This window comes from Glycine soja, chromosome 14 (assembly GCF_004193775.1).
Source record: "Glycine soja cultivar W05 chromosome 14, ASM419377v2, whole genome shotgun sequence".
In the NCBI taxonomy this organism is placed as follows: Eukaryota; Viridiplantae; Streptophyta; class Magnoliopsida; order Fabales; family Fabaceae; genus Glycine; species Glycine soja.
The window spans coordinates 29,432,844-29,451,647 of NC_041015.1; the positions used below are offsets into that span (position 1 = coordinate 29,432,844).

The 18,804-nt window shown below is 37.5% G+C and overlaps 1 non-coding gene across 1 annotated transcript; it reads right to left on the reverse strand.

Annotated features, from left to right (window-relative positions):
• Nucleotides 1-9,745: 9,745 nt before the first annotated feature.
• On the reverse strand, nt 9,746-9,852 carry LOC114385585. Its single transcript, XR_003660953.1, has one exon. It is a non-coding gene; the product is annotated as a small nucleolar RNA R71 (small nucleolar RNA).
• Nucleotides 9,853-18,804: the final 8,952 nt, after the last annotated feature.

Below are 18,804 nucleotides of genomic sequence, written 5' to 3' on the forward strand. Positions count from 1 at the left end.
CGTCGGGCGCCTAGGAGTACATGACAAGACAAACCACACAATAGTAAGTCAAGTCACTCTCACTAGGTAATATCATAGGGAGACTAGTCAGGGTCACAGTGTTTTGCGAGAATGCTCTAACCATATGGGATCAACATAGGCTTAAAGGAGCACTCAAACCGTGTGACCCCTAAGGCCTACACTCCGAAGAGTCCGTCAAGGCCTCTCCCTCCTGATTCAGGTCCAACCCAGAAAACATTTTAGCACACAGACTCTATCTATGAACTGTACAAAACACATGACTCCTCAATTGTTCTCAAAATAATTTTAACTCGTCGTCCTTTAAGGGTCTTATCATTAACTCGTCGCCCTTAAAGGGACTTAACATTAACTCGTCGCCCAAAAAGGGACTTAGCATCAACTCGTCGCCCTAAAAGGGACTTAACATCAACTCGTCGCCCTAAAAGGGACTTAGCATTAACTCGTTGCCCTTGAAGGGACTTATGATCGTGTGATTGAACAATTCATAGTTCACAACTCAATGCACATATATATCTCAATCATATACATACTCAATTTATCACATACACTTAATCCCTATCACAATGGTATAATCTCAATTTAACATGTTATCACACCTCATGAATCATATACACTTTACCTATGAACTATGCAATACACACATCTACTCAATTGTTTTCAAAATCATTTTAACTCGTCAGGTTCCCATAGTGGATCCCATCACAATACTCGTCGCCCTTAAAGGGTCTTACAATTGTGTGATTGCACAGTTCATAGTTCACAACTTAATACACACATCTCATCTCAATACACATGTATTTCATCATCCGTCACATGTTCAATTTATCACATACTCACAGTTTGAATCATCATTTCGTAACCTCAACACAACAATTTATACAAAAGATTTTATCACAACATGGAATGTAAAACCTCTGAAATAGTTCCTCCCAATTGTATCAAAATCAATTAATCAAAATCATGGGTTAACACAAAGACATCAAGAGCACTCAAGTTTATCAATCAATTCTCATCAGGACATCAATTGGTACATAGAACACAATAATATTGTATTCATAATCATAAAGAAAAATTATAATTCAATAAACATCCCAAAATAAACCCAAATTTAGTTCTATAAGGATCCCTACACATGTTTATTATAACCCCCAATTGCGATAAACTCATCCCTTACCTCTGAGCGGACTCACGTGTCTTTAGCTAGCGATAGTAACATCTCTAGGGGTTCCCTGAGATTCATTCAGTTATTCCTCCGACTGCTCCGATAGAATTCCCAAACGTCAGAGAGACGGAGAAGAGATTAAAACCTCCACTTGTACTGTCTTCATGCGATTCCTTTTTCTCCCTACACGAATATTATCTCAAAAATCCAAACGGCGAAAGTGTGTGCAATTGAATTTCAAACAACATATCCAAATTTCCTGAAAATCCAACGGTTAACGAAACCGGGATCATAGTTTTACCGAGACAGTTTTGGGTTTCTGCGGGAAAATAAAAGGCTGCAATGCGAAGGGTTTTCCTCTAAGCTCAGACATAATATCAAAATTCCCAATGGTGAGAATGCTCGAAATTGGGTTGCAAACGTGGTGCTCAAATTTCACGATGATCCAACAGTGAATGAGCCCAAGATCGTCGTTTTTCTAAGACAGGTTTGGTGGGCTGCGGGAAAAAGAAAGGGTTTTGAGAGGAGGAAGGGAAAAACGAAAATGAGGCCAAAAAGAGGCACCTGACTTAACATAACTATTTATACCTAGGGTACTCAGCCTATTATTTGTTCTATATTTATTTATTTATTTATTTTATAAAAACAAACTCTATTTTATTTTCTATCAAACAAATATATGAAATACCCTTTTTATTTTCTCTAAAATCATTATTTTAATTAATAATTATATCTCCTTATTTATTTATTTATAAAATCTCATCATTTTTCTAAAAATTTATTTATTTATAAATAACAATCCTTTTTAATCTAGATTACAAAAATTGGGATGCTATATGTATAATTTGTCAATTTTATCATAAAGTAAATATTTGTGATAGAAAATTAAATTATTTTCATGTTGTACCTGTAAGGCATGAATTTAAGTATGTAATTTGATTATTCTATTATAAGGTTTAATTGTTTCTTAATAAATTAAAAATTTAGCACACATGCAATTTTTATGTCATAAGATTCAATTTTCTGGTATGTTTACATTGGTAAAAGATACAGTTAAGATTAATATGCCTCAAATTTTGACATAAGCCTTTGGATTTTGCAGCTTCTCAAATTGTTAGTTTTTCTGATATTCAATGTGATGTTCCCGAACTCAAAGGAGATAAATATAAGATATGGAAAGAGAGAATTCTTCTGCAATTGGGGTGGATGGACATAGACTATGCTATAAGAAAAGATGAACCACCTGCAATTACTGATGAAAGTAGTCCAGCTGATGTTGCGCTATATGAGTGGTGGGAGCGATCCAACCGGCTCAGCGTGATGTTCATTAAGACCAAAATCTCGGCTGGGATATGTGGTTCTATCGACCAGCATGAAAAGTTCCAAGACTTGCTTAAAGCCATTGATGACTGGTTCATCCCTTCAGATAAGGCTTTAGCAAGCACTCTGATCATGAAGTTCTCCTCTTTTTGGCTCACCAGTGTGAAAGTTATGCATGAGTAAATAATGCAAATGCGAGATATTTCAGCTCAACTTTAGAAACTGGAGGTTGATATGTCTGAGTCCTTCTGCACTTCATTTTGAACAACCTTCCGCAGGAATATGGGTCGTTTAAGATTTCCTACAACACACATAAGGACAAATGGTCTATCAATGAATTAATGACCATGTGTGTTCATGAAGAAGAAAGGCTTGTAATGAAAATGAGTGAGAGTGCATTGCTGACAACTGCTTGTGGGAAGAACAAAGCAGTTAAGTCTTGAGCTAATCAGAAAGGGAATGGTAAAATACCACCTCAAGCTGATATTAAGAAGGTGACAAAGTGTTTCTTGTGCAAGAAGAAGGAACACATGAAGAAGAATTGCCCCAAATTCCAGAAATGGCTTGAGAAGAAAGGTAAATCAATCTCATTAGTATGTTATGAATCTAATATGGTTAGTGTTGATATTAACACCTGATGGATTGATTCTGGATCTACTATCCATATTACAAATTCTTTATAGGGTATGCAAAACCTAAGAAAACCAGTGGGAAGTGAGTAAAGCATTTTATTAGGCAATAAGCTAGGCTCACCTGGAAAGGCTATTGGAACTTGAATTTTAACTTTAAGTAGTGGCTTTATTTTGAAATTAGAAAGGATCTTTTATGTACCAAGTTTTTCTCGAAACTTGATTTCTCCTTCTAGACTTGTACCTTTTTGGATACTCCTTTAATTTTAAAGACACATCATTTGAGTTATTTTACAATTTGAATGTGTTGGGAATAATATCTTGTCTGATGGTCTTTATCTTTTTGGTTTACAAAATTTTGCCACTTATAGTTCAATGCATGTTCAAACTGGTATTAAAAGGTGTAATATTAATGAGAATTCCTCTATGTTATGGCATCAGAGATTAGGACATATCTCCATTGAGAGGATTAAACAGTTAGTGAAAGATGGGGTACTCAATACTCTAGATTTTGATGACTTTAAGACTTGTGTGGACTGCATTAAGGGTAAGTAGACCAACATGTCTAAGAAAGGTGCTAATAGGAGTTCAAGTATATTAGAAATAATTTATACTGATATTTGTTGTCCAGATATGGATGCACGTGGCCAGAAATATTTTATCACCTTTATAGATGTTTATTCACGATATATAAATATTTATTTTCTTCATAACAAAAATGAAGCATTGGATGCCTTCAAAGTCTTTAAGGCTGAAGTTGAGAACCAATGTGGCAAGCAAATAAAAATAGTGAGATCAGATAGAGGTGGAGAATATTATGGCAGATATACTAAGAATGGACAAACACCTGGTCATTTTGCAAAGTTTCTTCAAGAACATGGGATTGTTGCCCAGTACAATATGCCTAGTTCTCCAAATTAGAATGGTGTGGCAGAAAGAAGGAACCAAACATTATTGGAAATGGTACGGAGTATGCTTAGTAACACCAATCTTCTTAAATCCTTGTGGGTTGAAGCACTAAAGACGACAGTGTATATATTAAATCGTGTTCCAACCAAGACTATCCCAAAGACACCTTTTGAGTTGTTTAAAGGTTGAAAACTAAGTTTGAAACATATGCGCGTTTGGGGTTGTCCGTCTGAGGTGAGAATATATAACCCACAAGAGAAGAAACTTGACTCGAGGACTATTAGTTGGTATTTCATTGGATATGCCGAAAGGTCTAAAGGTTATAGGTTTTACTATCCATATCATATTACTAGGATTGTGGAATCAAGAAATGCAAAGTTACTTGAAAATGACTTGATCAGTGGGAGTGATCAATTGAGGGAGTTAGGTTCTGAAAGTGATTATATAGAGTCTTAACCTTCCACACCAAGTGAAAGATTGGTTGTAATTCATACCTTTTAAGTTCAAAGGGATGATGAACAACACATAATTGGCATTCCAGAACCTATTGCTGATAATCCAGTAGATCAAGTTGATAATCAAATTCCTGAAAATGATGAACAACCAATTGAACAACATGATCCCCAAGAAAATGTTGATGCAGCATTAAGAAGGTCTACTAGAGTAAGAAAATCAGCTATTCCTAGATATTATATTGTATATTTTCAAGAATTTGACTATAATATTGGAGCTGAAAATGATCCTGAAACTTTTGATCAAGCCATGAGTTGTAAAGAGTCAAATTTATGGTATGATGCCATGAAAGATGAGATAAATTCCATGCAAAGTAAAGAAGTTTGGAACCTTGTAGAGTTTCCTAATGGGGCAAAGGCCATTGGTTGTAAATAGGTCTTTAAGACCAAAAGGGATTCATTAGGCAACATTGAGAAAGATTCTCTTCGTATTATGTTGATATTATTTGTTCATTTTGACCTTGAGTTGCAACAAATGGATGTGAAAACAACATTTCTTAATGGTGATTTAGAAAAAGAGGTTTATATGAAACAACTTGAAGGCTTATCCTCTAGTAGTGATGAGCATTTGGTTTGCAAGCTTAATAAATCTATATATGGTTTAAAACGAGCCTCCCATCAGTGGTACCTTAAGTTTCATGGGATAATTTCTTCATTTGGTTTTGATGAAAACCCCATGAATCAATGCATATACCACAAGGTCAGTGGAAGTAAAATATGTTTTCTTATTTTATTATATGTTGATGATATTTTACTTGCAGCCAATGATCGGGGTTTACTACATGAGGTGAAACAATTTCTCTCTAAGAATTTTGACATGAAGGATATGGGTGATGCATTTGATGTCATCGGCATTAAGATTTATAAAGATAGACCTCGAGGTATTTTAGGTCTATCACAGGAAACCATATTAACAAAATTTTAGAGAGATTTCAGATGAAAATTTTTTCACCAAGTGTTGCTCTGATTGTAAAGGGTGATAAGTTTAATTTGAACAAATGCCCAAAGAATGACTTTGAGAGGGAACATATGAAAAACATTTCTTATGCTTCAGTTGTTGGAAGCCTCATGTATGCTCAAGTGTGTACAAGGCCTGACATTACTTAAGTAAACATTATTTATTTATTATGTTAATTAGCATAATAGTCAAAATAAATCACATAATATAAAATTATTTAAAAAATAATAGAAATTTAAATTAAATAAATCTAATAATCATCGTTATTAATTTCGTGAAGTATAATATTAAAATAATAAATTAAATATTATAAACCGTACAAGGGTTAAAATAAAATATACAGTGTAATATAAAAACTGTGTAAGAGGAATGAGCAAAAATAAAAATCCATGCTTTATTTAAAAAGGGAAAATATAATAAATATTTTAAGGATAGAAAATAAATAAAATATAAAAATTAGAAGCTAATATTTAAAAAAATTATTTTAAGTAACGTTTAAAATTATTAAAAGCTATTAAAATACTATTAGCTCTTTATGTCATGTATTGATATTAAATCTACCAATTTTGTCCAAGTTGTTGACATTTAGGCAGGTTTCTTTTATTATTTGAGGATATTTCAACTTACTCATCACCTTCTTAATACATTTATTATGTTTAAATGGTACTCTTTATGTTCTTTTTTTTTTTAAGTGTTAGATTTTTTGAAATTTTTATTGTTATTTTTTGTCATGTCTAAAGTATAAGATAACATTAATTATTCTTTTGGTAAACTGGTCCCTCCAAAGGCTTCAGCTAGATATTGAAATGTCTCTTCATGATTTCAGCTAGGGTCAATTTGCTGAGGAGCCCGTGAAGATATTCCACTTTGTTGTCTAGTAACATTTCAAGTATTTATTATAAAATGGTTCCAAATCTGATCTTTGCTTGGCTCATTTGGCATGACATTCCAATTTCGTATATCTCATGGTGGATAAGAAATAATTTTTAATTTTTATATTTGTTTATCTCTGATCATAATAATTAAAATCCTAATTTATCTTAAGACATAAATATTTTTTATTTAATAGATTTGATCTCTGACTCTAATTTGGTTATTAATTCATCTATTTTGGTTCCATCGGGCCTGCTAATATTATTGTGTATGAAAATCAGTTATGCAGAAGGAAATCTTTCTTCATGTATAGATTCTCAACCCACTAAAGGAAGCGTTTGGTGAAGATGAAAGGAGAAGGTATATATTGAGCAAGAAAAAATAAATTTAAAAAGCAATTAAAACAAAAAAAAATGAAAAATTTAAGTAATTTGATTTAAATTTTGAGTTGAAGGTCCCTATTTAGTTGCTATACAACTACTTAATCCATGATCCTAACGGTTTGTTCCATGATCTCCATATTTCCTAAATTTTTGGCTTCCACCTCTTCTAACTTTACTGAGTCTTCATCACTTTCAACAGCCTCTTTAATTAAATAATTATTAAAACCATCAAAAATAATAATATGGACTTCATAATGATTTTTTACCTAATCTATCATGGGTGTTGCTTTGGACACCAACAAAATTGTTAGTACATCCAACAAATTTTTTAAATTCCAATAATACCCCTCCATTATAACATCTTCTGTGCTTTCCTTCTTCACGTGAGCTTTTTATTTGTTTTCCTTCTCGTTCATTCTCGTGAGAGGTTGATGTGCCATCATTTTCTTCTATTTCTTAAACCCTTTTTACACCATTTTAATTACTGATTAGTCTTAATTGTCAAATTAATTAGACAGTTTTATTATTTGGGCTCATTAAGCTAATTTGATGTTTTAAATCTAATTTCAGGAATTAATGAAACATTGGGCTTAATCCGGATTTTGGTTGTGGACTTGAAGAGGGCAAATAAAGCAGCGCTTACTTTAGTTAATTTCTAATTAGGAGATTGCAATTTTATTTTATGTGGTTCAGTGTTTATTTCGTTTTGGGCCAGAATAATGTAATAGGGCCCAGTTACTTTGAGTGACTCTTTTTAAATAGCATTCTTGGGATTCGTGCAAAGCCATTCTGTTAGGCTATTCAGTATTCAGCGCATTGTTTAGGGCTTAACGTTTTTCTGTTCTAATGCTATTGTTCACGTAATGCAATTTTCCATTTTCTACTTCTAATTACAATTTTGTTCTTGTTTCTTCTTCTGCTTTCATTTACGTTTCTGCTTTTAGTTTCATTTACGTTTTCTGTTTGAATCTATGGAAGGCTAAATATTCTGGTGTTGTTTCCTTTTGAGGACGAAGCTCAACTCCCTTCGAGGTTTTGTTTATAATGTGGCTTCCTGGCAGTTTTCCCTTCACCAGTTAACCCACATTCGTTAATATTAATTTGTGCACGCTTCGTGTTCGATTAATTGCCTCTGAGCCTAACTTACGTTCATGCTTAATGGACGAAGGGTTAACTGGTGTATGTGTTGCCTAATCACGTATTGACAACCCTAAGTTGATATTCGCTTAGTAAATTGAAATAAGGTTGGATTAAGTGGTTAACTGTTAGGGACGAATTCTCTATAACCCAGGACAAGAGAATGGCTTCTGAATCAGAGGAAACAACCCGTTTTTAGTATTATTAGTTTCGTATTCCAGTTTACTTGTTCTGTTCTTTAAATCACAAAACAAACAAACCCCCCCAATCGTAACTGTTACTGCAAGTATATTATGAACATTTGGTTTATCATTGCTCGTTGGGAAACGACCTAGGATCACTTCCTAGTTACTGCATTTTCATGTTTATTCGATTCGGGTACGGCCTTGATCAAATTTGGCGCCGTTGCCGGGAAGCTGTGTCCAAAGGTTCATAATAGCTAGTGTCGTGTTAGTGTTTAATTATTTCGTGTTTTATGTTTAATTGTTAATGTTGTGTTAGTATGTGTGTTAATGTTGTTTAGTGTCCTGGTATTTTGTTTAGTGTGTGTTCTGCTTTAGTTTTTCTATTAAGCGCTTCCCCTGTTTCAGTTTTAGGTGTTTTGCTGTGAATAGTGTTTTGCAATGGACTTAGCGACCACTTTTTGTTTGTGGCAAAACAGAGTAGTAGTAGAAATTATGTAGCGACGGATTTTAGCGACCACCCTTGCTGAATTATTTGGGATTTTTTGTTTTAGTAGCTAGAGTTGTTATTTTTGACTGAATTTTTTTGTGGTAACTTATTTTAATCTATATTTTGTGGGAAAAATAGCTAGAGCCTTTAGTTTGGTCAGATTTGAAAGTTCCAAAAAAGTAGCAAATTTTGTTTTGGTCAAAACTTCAAACGACCATAACTTTTGCTCTGGTTATCAGAATCGCAATTATTATATATGTATTTGGGGTAGAAAAAAGTTTCCTATGCCTTGATAGCTGGCCTAGCCGGCTGAGGTCTCCATCGTCCAAAAAAAGTGATTCTCTCAAAAGTTTTTTATTTTTCAAGTTTTATTCACTTATTTTTCTCAACCTACCATTTTTATCTTCCATAGTTAGACTTTGAATTTTTGTTTGAAATTTTATGTGCTATCTTCTCATCATTTTATAAGGTTGCTCACAAAATTTCAAGTCATTTGGATATCATTTGAGGGTAGCTGTAATTCAAACCTACACCTTTATTTACATGACAAGGCAACTAGTTGTGCATGCTGAATGTAGTGTATGACTAGAGGCAATCCATCTGACTTACAACCCTTTGATCCTGAGATAGATATGACATTTCATAGATTAGTTAGGCATCATTTTATACCTTTTGATCATCCAAAGCATTCCATTACTAGTGAATCTGTGCATTCTGTTATTGGTGATTTTGAACATCCTGATTTTGAGCATTATAATTTTGAGCATTCTGATTTTGAACATTCCGAGAACATGACACAACCTCCACCCCGTGAGAGGACTCTAATGAAAATGGTTGCACCTGATTTCACCTATGAAAGCTTGTGCATCCAATACCCTGATGAGGATGTCCCATATGTTCTTAAAACTGGACTGATCCATTAGCTTCCAAAGTTTCATGGCCTTGCAGGTGAAGACCCGCACAAACATCTGAAAGAATTTCATATTGTCTGCTCCACCATGAAACCCCCAGATGTCCAAGAGGACCATATATTTCTGAAGGCTTTTCCTCATTCTTTAGAAGGAGTGGCAAAGGACTGGCTGTATTACCTTGCTCCAAGGTCCATCACGAGTTGGGATGACCTTAAGAGAGTATTCTTATAATTTTTTTTTCCTGCTTCCAGGACCACGGCCATCAGGAAGGATATCTCAGGTATTAGACAACTCAGTGGAGAGAGCCTATATGAATACTGGGAGAGATTTAAAAAATTATGTGCCAGTTGCCCTCACCATCAGATTTCGGGGCAGCTTCTTCTCCAATATTTTTATGAAGGACTCAGTAATATGGAGAGAAGTATGATAGATGCTGCCAGTGGTGGAGCCCTTGGAGACATGACTCCTGTTGAAGCCAAAAATTTAATTGAGAAGATGGCTTCCAACTCCCAGCAGTTTAGCGCCAGAAATGATGCTATAGTCATTAGAGGAGTGCATGAGGTAGCTACAAACTCATCTGCATCATCTGAAACTAAGAAGCTTGAAGGCAAACTAGATGCATTGGTTAACTTGGTAACCCAGCTGGCCTTGAATCAGAAATCTGTACCTGTCGCAAGAGTCTGTGGTTTATGCTCCTCTGCTGACCACCATACAGACCTTTGCCCTTCCATGCAGCAACCTGGAGCAATTGAGTAGCCTAAAGCTTATGCTGCAAACATTTACAATAGACCTCCTCAACCTCAACAGCAAAATTTGTGACATCTTGGAAATTTCTACTCGAAATTTTTGAAAACGATGTATTTTGAATGATTATATATATATATAAGTATTATTCAGTGTATATGCATATATGTTCTTGGTAGAAGTAGGAATAGTGGGGGCAAGATACGCGGGTTAGGCTAATTAAGGAAGAGAAATCCATAACTGGAAGGTTATAGGTTAATTCTCAATTAATTGGTCTAAAAATCATCGTTTTGCGTGCGACTTAAAATTTAACAAAACCAACCTCGGAACCACGCTCGGGGTTTCATTCTGAGCGTTTTGATATATATATATTGCATACTTTCGAAAATTGGCCCCGACGGACGCAGAGAAACGCGAGGAACTGGAACCAGAGAAACGACACGCAAACCGGGGCAGGATTTTAGCGTTGCAAAGGTCAGATTTTTCTTCCCTTTTGTGACTGAGTATGAGTCACATCAAGAGGAAAAAGTGAGCCCTTTTGCTCCACTCAAATGGAGACATGTGGCATAGCTTATAATAAAATAATAAGAAAAGAGAAAAGCCTTTTTTTAAACTAAAAAGCAACACTCTCTCTCTCTCCTCACTCAGCCCCAAATTTCAGAAGCTCTCTCCCTCTCTCTCACGCAGCCTTCTTCTTCTTTTCTCTCCTCCACCATTGTTGCCCAACAAAGCTCCAACCTTTGGTCACCATTTCTGCTCCAAATCGTGAAAGGAAGGCATTTTTGGAGTCGTGAAGCGCATCTCTACGTGTGGGACCTCGAAATTTCAGGTTTGGGTAGACTTCTTTCTCACTTGATTTTCGTGGGTTTTGGGTTTTGGGAGATATGATGGGTAGTTTTGCTAGGTTTCTGCGTCATGATAGTTATTTGTGAAGAAATTTGTTGAAAGCATGTTGAACTTGCCATGTTTGGATGAGTTAAGCTTACCCATTCAGTTTTAGGGTTTTTATGACGATGCTTGTGATGTTTATGTGTTGAAATTGCTTATGGAAAACTGTTAGAGATGAAGGGTAGAGTTAACCTAGGGTTAGAAAGTGAGAATATGGTGTTTCGAGTGGAAAAAAGTGAGGCTTTGAGAGTGGGAAGGCCAAATCTGGATTTAGTGGTATTTGGAGGTTAAAGGGAGTTAATCCTAGTTTGAAATGTCATTTAGGACTTATGAGAAAGCTTGGGTTGTGCAAGAGAGAAAAACAAATGACCAAAGTGAAGGCAAGAGCCATTTCTAGGGTAAGATTGGGTGTTGAGGAGTCAAATTTTGATTCGTTGGAATTTTAGGTGCAAAACCAGTTTGAGCAAGTTTAGATTGATGTTATAGACTTGTGTGAGGTGAGAGTTTGCTCCAAATTTACTCTATTCTCATTTTCACTTCTCAAACCTTGAAAATCCACTAAATAGAGGGGTTTTAGATACCTAGATTTTGAGTTGCTTTGGTCTGAAGCTTGTCCTTGGTTTAGACATGATTGATACATGATTTAGGACTTGTAGGATTCAATTTGGGCAAAATTGGATGAAGGCAAGAGTGATTTTCGAAATCTGCACTTTATGCAGAATTTTGCTGTTGAAATGTGCAGCAGAATTTTGTATATGTGCAGAAAAATGCTTGTGTATGGCTGGTTGTGAAAAGGGTAGTACATATGGGGTTCTGGACATTTGATAGCATATCCCAACGGTCAAAATGTAGACTTATGTACTAGAGACTTCCAATAAAATTTTCGAATCGATCCAACGGTTAACGAATTGGAACGAAGAGAATATTACTGGGGTATTTGAGTGTGAAAAAGCTGTGATGTTGGTTTGTGTTTTGAGCAGAGTTTTCTGCCTCTGCCCTATTTTCTTGGCTGAGTTAGTTCATGATGATTGGATGTTGAATTACTTGGATGTTGTGGAAGCTTGGGAGGATTGATGGGGACTCGGCGTTGAGAGGAACGAGGATAAGGGCTACGTGGGAGTACGTGAGCTCAGTTGGAGGTGGGCAACAGGGGATGGTGGGTTTGTACGTGATTTGTGGATGTGGAGAACTTGTTTTGCACCATCGCCTGACCGCCACCTAGTACCACATGTGATGGATACCCCATAATCCTACAAGCTTGAAATGAGGAAGTGTGGAAGGGTGAGACTTCCTACTTTTATTCGTTGACCACAGAGTGGTACCTGGAGATATGTCGCGGGGGTCAGGAGACCTTGGGGACGTTAGGTGGGGTACTATTGCCCAAAACCAAGCTTGACCAATCCCGACCCAACCCGGCCATAGTCAGTCAGTGAGAACCTGTGATGTACCTAAGCAGGCAAGCTCCTGGCAGTCAACAGATAAAAGGAACAAAGACCACAAAGCAAATAGGCTTGTGTGGTGGCTAGCCAGCTGTGAATTTTGATTGATATATGGGATATGGCCTCTGGTAATCGATTACCAAGGGGTGTAATCGATTACAAGGCTTAAAAATGAAGACAGGAGGCTAAGATGGCCTCTGGTAATCGATTACCAAGGGGTGTAATCGGTTACCAGGCTTGAAAACGAGATCAGGAAGTTAAGAAGGCTTCTGGTAATCGATTACCAAGGGGTGTAATCGATTACCAGGCTTAAAAAGGGAACTGGAAGATTGTGGAGGCCTCTGGTAATCGATTACCAGTCTGTGTAATCGATTACACAGAGGAATGGGTCACTGGTAATCGATTACCAGGTATGTGTAATCGATTACACAGTGCCTTTTTCAGGTTCTCAGGTCTTGAAGCTGTGTAATTCGAGTTTAGCCTCTGGTAATCGATTACCAAGGCTGTGTAATCGATTACCAGAGATGAAAAGCCTAAAGATACCCCTTTTACTTGCATGTAGTGGTTATGAGACGCATTATGTTGCGGCGTAGTTAGATTCTCGTGAAAGAGTTTACCCCTTTCTTTTCTTTCTTGTAGATCGTGATGGCGGCGCAGCTAATCCATGATCGAGTGGAGATGGAGTGCCTAGAGGGAGCTTGGGAGACCCTCGAAGGCAACACGAGGTGTCGATTTCTAGGCACGATTCGATTTACGGCTACTTCATTGGTGCATCCAGATGAACCCGCGCGCACACTTCAGCATACTGTGGAGTGGATACTACCCACGCCTACACCATACCGTCTAGTGGAGCCAGTCCAAGTGATTGAGGTAACGTCATCCGAGGAAGACCTTGAGAAGGATCTCGAGGAGCTACCTCCTGAGCCTGCCGTGGATGCTCTTGACTTTCTAGAGGGTGATGAGGACCCACTCCCTGAGGTGGATTCTCCCGAGGACGTCATGTCGGCATCCGAGGCAGACTCTACAGAGGATAGCGGCCCTGGAGAGATGGCGATCAGTGGAGGCTCTTCATCATAGTAGGCAGTTCTATGGACTAGTTTTATATACTTTTTGAGGGTGGGTGCATCTAGGACTGATTGTTAGGTTTACTCTTTTGTTTTTGTACGGGTAGACCTATTGTATAGGAATTTGATGATTGTATACATGTGGCTGAAGCCACCACTGTGGACACTTTTGCTTTGGATGACACTATGTATTTTGTAAAACTCCCATATTTTGGACAGCTTTAAATGATGAATGTATTTATGTTTAATCTTGTTATTTGAAAAGAAAGCATTAGCAAACTTTATTTGCAAAAGAGTTTACCGACCGTATTTTATTTTATTATTTTCACGTGACGACCTAAAGTAATGGCTGGTATACTCTTCCTTTTGAAATAGCAAGATAGTTTAGAGATTACGAGTGGTAAGAAAGAAATGACTCCGAATAGAGTTGTGAATTGGCCATTCAGGACTCTATAGTGAGGATTTTCCTTCTGAACCTAATTATTGTGAAAAGAGAAAGAAATGAAAAAGAAAAAGAAGAAAATTTTTTTTACCATGGTTTCTGTTATTTAAATCATTACTATTAAACCAGTCATTATTTTGGGGACGCCACAAAATCAACCACAACAGAACAATTATGACCTCTCCAGCAACAGATACAATCCTGGATGGAGGAATCACCCTAATCTCAGATGGTCTAGCCCTCAACAACAACAACAACAGCCTGCTCCTTCCTTCCAAAATGCTGCTGGCCCAAGCAGACCATACATTCCTCCACCAATCCAACAACAACAATAGCCCCAGAAACAACAAACAGTTGAGGCTCCTCCGCAACCTTCCCTCGAAGAACTTGTGAGGCAAATGACTATGCAAAACATGCAGTTTCAACAAGAGACCAGAGCCTCCATTCAGAGCTTAACTAATCAGATGGGACAATTGGCTACACAATTAAATCAACAACAGTCCCAGAATTCTGACAAGCTGCCTTCTCAATCTGTCCAAAATCCCAAAAATGTCAGTGCCATTTCATTGAGGTCGGGAAAGCAGTGTCAAGGACCTCAACCCGTAGCACCTTTCTCATCTGCAAATGAACCTGCCCAACTTCACTCTACTCCAGAGAAAGGTGATGACAAAAATTTACATAACAATTTCTGTGCAGGTGAATCTTCCACTGCTAATTCTGATTTGCAGAAGCATCACATCCCTCTTCCATTCCCTCCAAGAGCAGTTCCCAACAAAAAAATGGAAGAGGCAGAGAAAGAGATCTTGGAAACATTGAGAAAAGTAGAGGTAAACATACCTCTGCTGGATGCAATAAAGAAAATTCCAAGATATGCTAAATTCTTGAAGAAGCTGTGCACTAATAAGCGGAAGCTTAAAGGAAGTGAATGAATTAGCATGGGCAGAAATGTCTTCGCATTGATTGGTAAATCTGTCCCCCAAATTCCTGAAAAATGTAAAGATCCAGGTACATTCAGCATACCTTGTATTATAGGGAATAGTAAGTTTGACAATGCCATGCTAGATTTAGGAGCTTCTGTTAGTGTTATGCCTCTGTCTATTTTTAATTCTCTATCTTTAGGTACCTTGCAGTCAACTAATGTGGTAATTCATTTAGCTAATAGAAGTGTTGCCTATCCTGTTGATTTCATAGAAGATGTCTTAGTTAGAGTTGGTGAACTGATTTTCCCTATTGATTTTTATATTTTGAATATGGAGGATGGATTTTCTCAAGGATCAGTTCCCATCATTCTAGGCAGACCTTTTATGAAAACTGCTAGAACTAAGATAGATGTATATGCAGGCACACTATTCATAGAGTTTGGTGATATAACTGTTCATTTTAATATTCTGGATTCTATGAAACACCTATCTGAAGATCTTTCTGTATTTCGTGCTGAAATAATTGACCATGTTGTTGATGAATACATGACTGATCTTTATTCTAATCTGCATGCCTCTCACTCTTCATGTATTGAGTCTGAAATTGTACTAGATCATATGTCTGAATTTGATGCTGAGAATGAATCTAAAATTGATATTGATTGCATGTCTGGTGGTGGTGGTGTTTTATCTCTTGAGATTGATTTTATAGAGTCAGATAGGACTAACCATGTTTCAGGAAGTACACATACCTTTGACTTTCTTTATGAGGTACAGGCTGAGAAATCATCTCCTTCTACCACTATCCAGCCGGCCACACCAGAATTGAAGCCTCTGCCATCAAATTTAAAATACGCTTACTTGGATGATAACAACAATTTTCCAGTAATTATATCTGCCTCCCTTGCTGATGAGCAAGAGGAGAAGTTGTTGTCCGTTCTCAAGAAGCATAAGAAGGCTATAGGCTGGACCCTGGCAGACATTCCTGGTATTAGCCCATCCACATGTATGCATCGAATAAATTTAGAGGATGGAGCTAAACCAGTAAGACTGCCACAGAGAAGACTTAACCCGACGATTCTTGATGTAGTGAAGAAGGAGATAACCAAGCTTTTGCAAGCTGGAATCATTTATCCTATCTCCGACAGCCAATGGGTGAGTCCCATCCAGGTAGTCCCGAAGAAAACCGGCCTCACAGTGATAAAAAATGAGAAGGAGGAGCTGATTCCTACTCGGGTGAAAAATAGTTGGAGAGTCTGCATCGACTATAGGAGGTTGAACCAGGTTACCAAAAATGACCATTTTCCCCTGCCATTCATTGACCAGATGCTAGAATGTCTGGTAGGTAAATCTCACTACTGTTTTCTTGATGGTTTTTCTGGTTATATGCAAATTACTATTGCTCCTGAGGATCAGGAAAAGACCATATTCACCTACCCCTTCGACACTTTTGCCTATAGGAGGATGCCTTTCGGCCTGTGCAATGCCCCTGGTACCTTCCAACGGTGCATGATTAGTTTTTTTAGTGATTTCTTAGAAAATTGCATAGAGGTGTTTATGGATGATTTCACTGTATATGGATCCTCTTTTGATAGTTGTTCGGATAGTTTGGAAAAAGTTTTGAATAGATCCATCGAAACTAATCTTGTTCTAAATTTTGAAAAATGTCATTTTATGGTTGAGCAAGGTATAGTTTTAGGCCACATTATTCCCAATAAGGGTATTGAAGTAGATCCTGCAAAAATTTCTGTTATTTCACAATTGCCTTACCCCTCTTGTGTGCGAGAGGTGCGATCTTTTCTTGGTCATGCAGGATTCTACAGGCGCTTTATAAGAGATTTTAGCAAAGTAGCCCTTCCACTGTCCAACTTGTTGCAAAAGGAGGTGGAGTTTGACTTTAATGACAAATGCAAAGAGGCTTTTGATTGCCTCAAAAGAGCGCTGACTACCACCCCCATCATCCAGGCACTCAACTGGACAACCCCTTTTGAGCTTATGTGTGATGCATCAAATTATGCATCGGGGGCTGTCCTTGCTCAGAAAATTGATAAATTGCCCAAGGTGATATATTATGCTTCTAGGACTTTAGATGCTGCCTAAGCGAATTATACTACTACTGAGAAAGAGCTTCTAGCCATAGTTTTTGCTCTTGAAAAATTTCGATCTTATTTGCTTGGTGCCCGCATTATTGTTTATACTGACCATGCAGCTCTAAAGTACTTGTTGAAGAAGGCTGATTCTAAGCCTAGGTTGATTCGATGGATGCTCTGGCTCCAAGACTTTGACTTGGAGATCCGTGATAGGAGCGGATCACAAAATTTAGTTGCTGATCATTTGAGTCGGATCGAACGTGTATCTGATGCGGATTCACCCATTCGGGATGATTTCCCGGATGATCATTTGTATATACTGTATAGTATTTCTGACTCTCTTTCTACTCCCTGGTTTGCTAACATTGTCAATTATTTAGGTTCTTCTGTTTTTCCTCCCTTAGCATCTAAGGCCCAAAAAGATAAAATTAAAAGTGATGCTAAGCATTTTATTTGGGATGACCCCTACTTGTGGAAATTGTGCAGTGATCAGGTCATTAGACGATGCATTCCAGATCATGAGACTGACTCAGTCCTGCAGTTCTGTCATTCTTCCGCACCGGGAGGTCATCTAGGTGTTCAAAGGACAACTCGCAAAGTGCTTGATTGTGGCTTTTATTGGCCCACCATCTTCAAAGATGCGTGGAAGATCTGCAGCACTTGTGAGCAGTGTCAGGGAGCAGGAAATACACTTACATGGCGACAACAAATGCCTCAGCAACCTATGCTATTCTGTGAGGTGTTTGATGTCTGGGGTATAGATTTCATGGGCCCTTTTCCTGTCTCTTTTGGTTATGTTTACATTCTCCTTGCAGTTGACTATGTTTCAAAATGGGTGGAAGCCAAGCCTACTAGAACTAATGATGCTAAGGTTGTTGCAGATTTTGTCAGATCTAATCTGTTTTGCAGGTTTGGAGTACCTAAAGCAATTGTTAGTGATCAAGGAACCCATTTTTGCAACAGAACAATGCATGCCTTGCTTAAAAAGTATGGGGTTGTACACAGGGTATCCACACCATACCACCCCCAAACCAATGGACAGACAGAAATTTCTAATAGGGAGATCAAGAGAATTTTAGAGAAGATTGTGCAGCCAAGCAGGAAAGATTGGAGTACTAGGCTTGATGATGCTCTTTGGGCACATCGGACTGCCTACAAAGCACCCATAGGAATGTCTCCTTATCGGGTTGTCTTTGGAAAGGCATGTCATCTTCCAGTGGAGATTGAGCACAAAGCATATTGGGCAGTGAAGACTTGCAACTTCTCTATGGATCATGCTGGTGAGGAAAGAAAGTTGCAATTGAGTGAGTTAGATGAAATCCGCCTAGAAGCCTACGACAATGCCAAGTTCTACAAAGAAAAGACCAAGAAGTTCCATGATAGCATGATTGTTAAGAAGGACTTCATGGTTGGGCAAAAAGTGTTATTGTATAATTATAGGCTTGGACTCATGAGTGGTAAGTTGAGGTATAAGTGGATTGGTCCTTTTGTTGTTACTAATGTTTTTCCTTATGGTACAGTTGAGATCAAAAGCGACTCCACAAACAAAGAGCTTCAAGGTCAACGAACATCGACTTAAGTCATTCCTCACAAACCCTTCTTTAGTGGACGTAGTGGTGGAAGAGATTTCCTTAATCCACCCTACTCTTCCTCCACCATGACTTAGGGAGTTCTTCTTTTCCTATCTCCTTCTTTGCTTTTATTACACTTGTCCGATTCTATTTGATGGT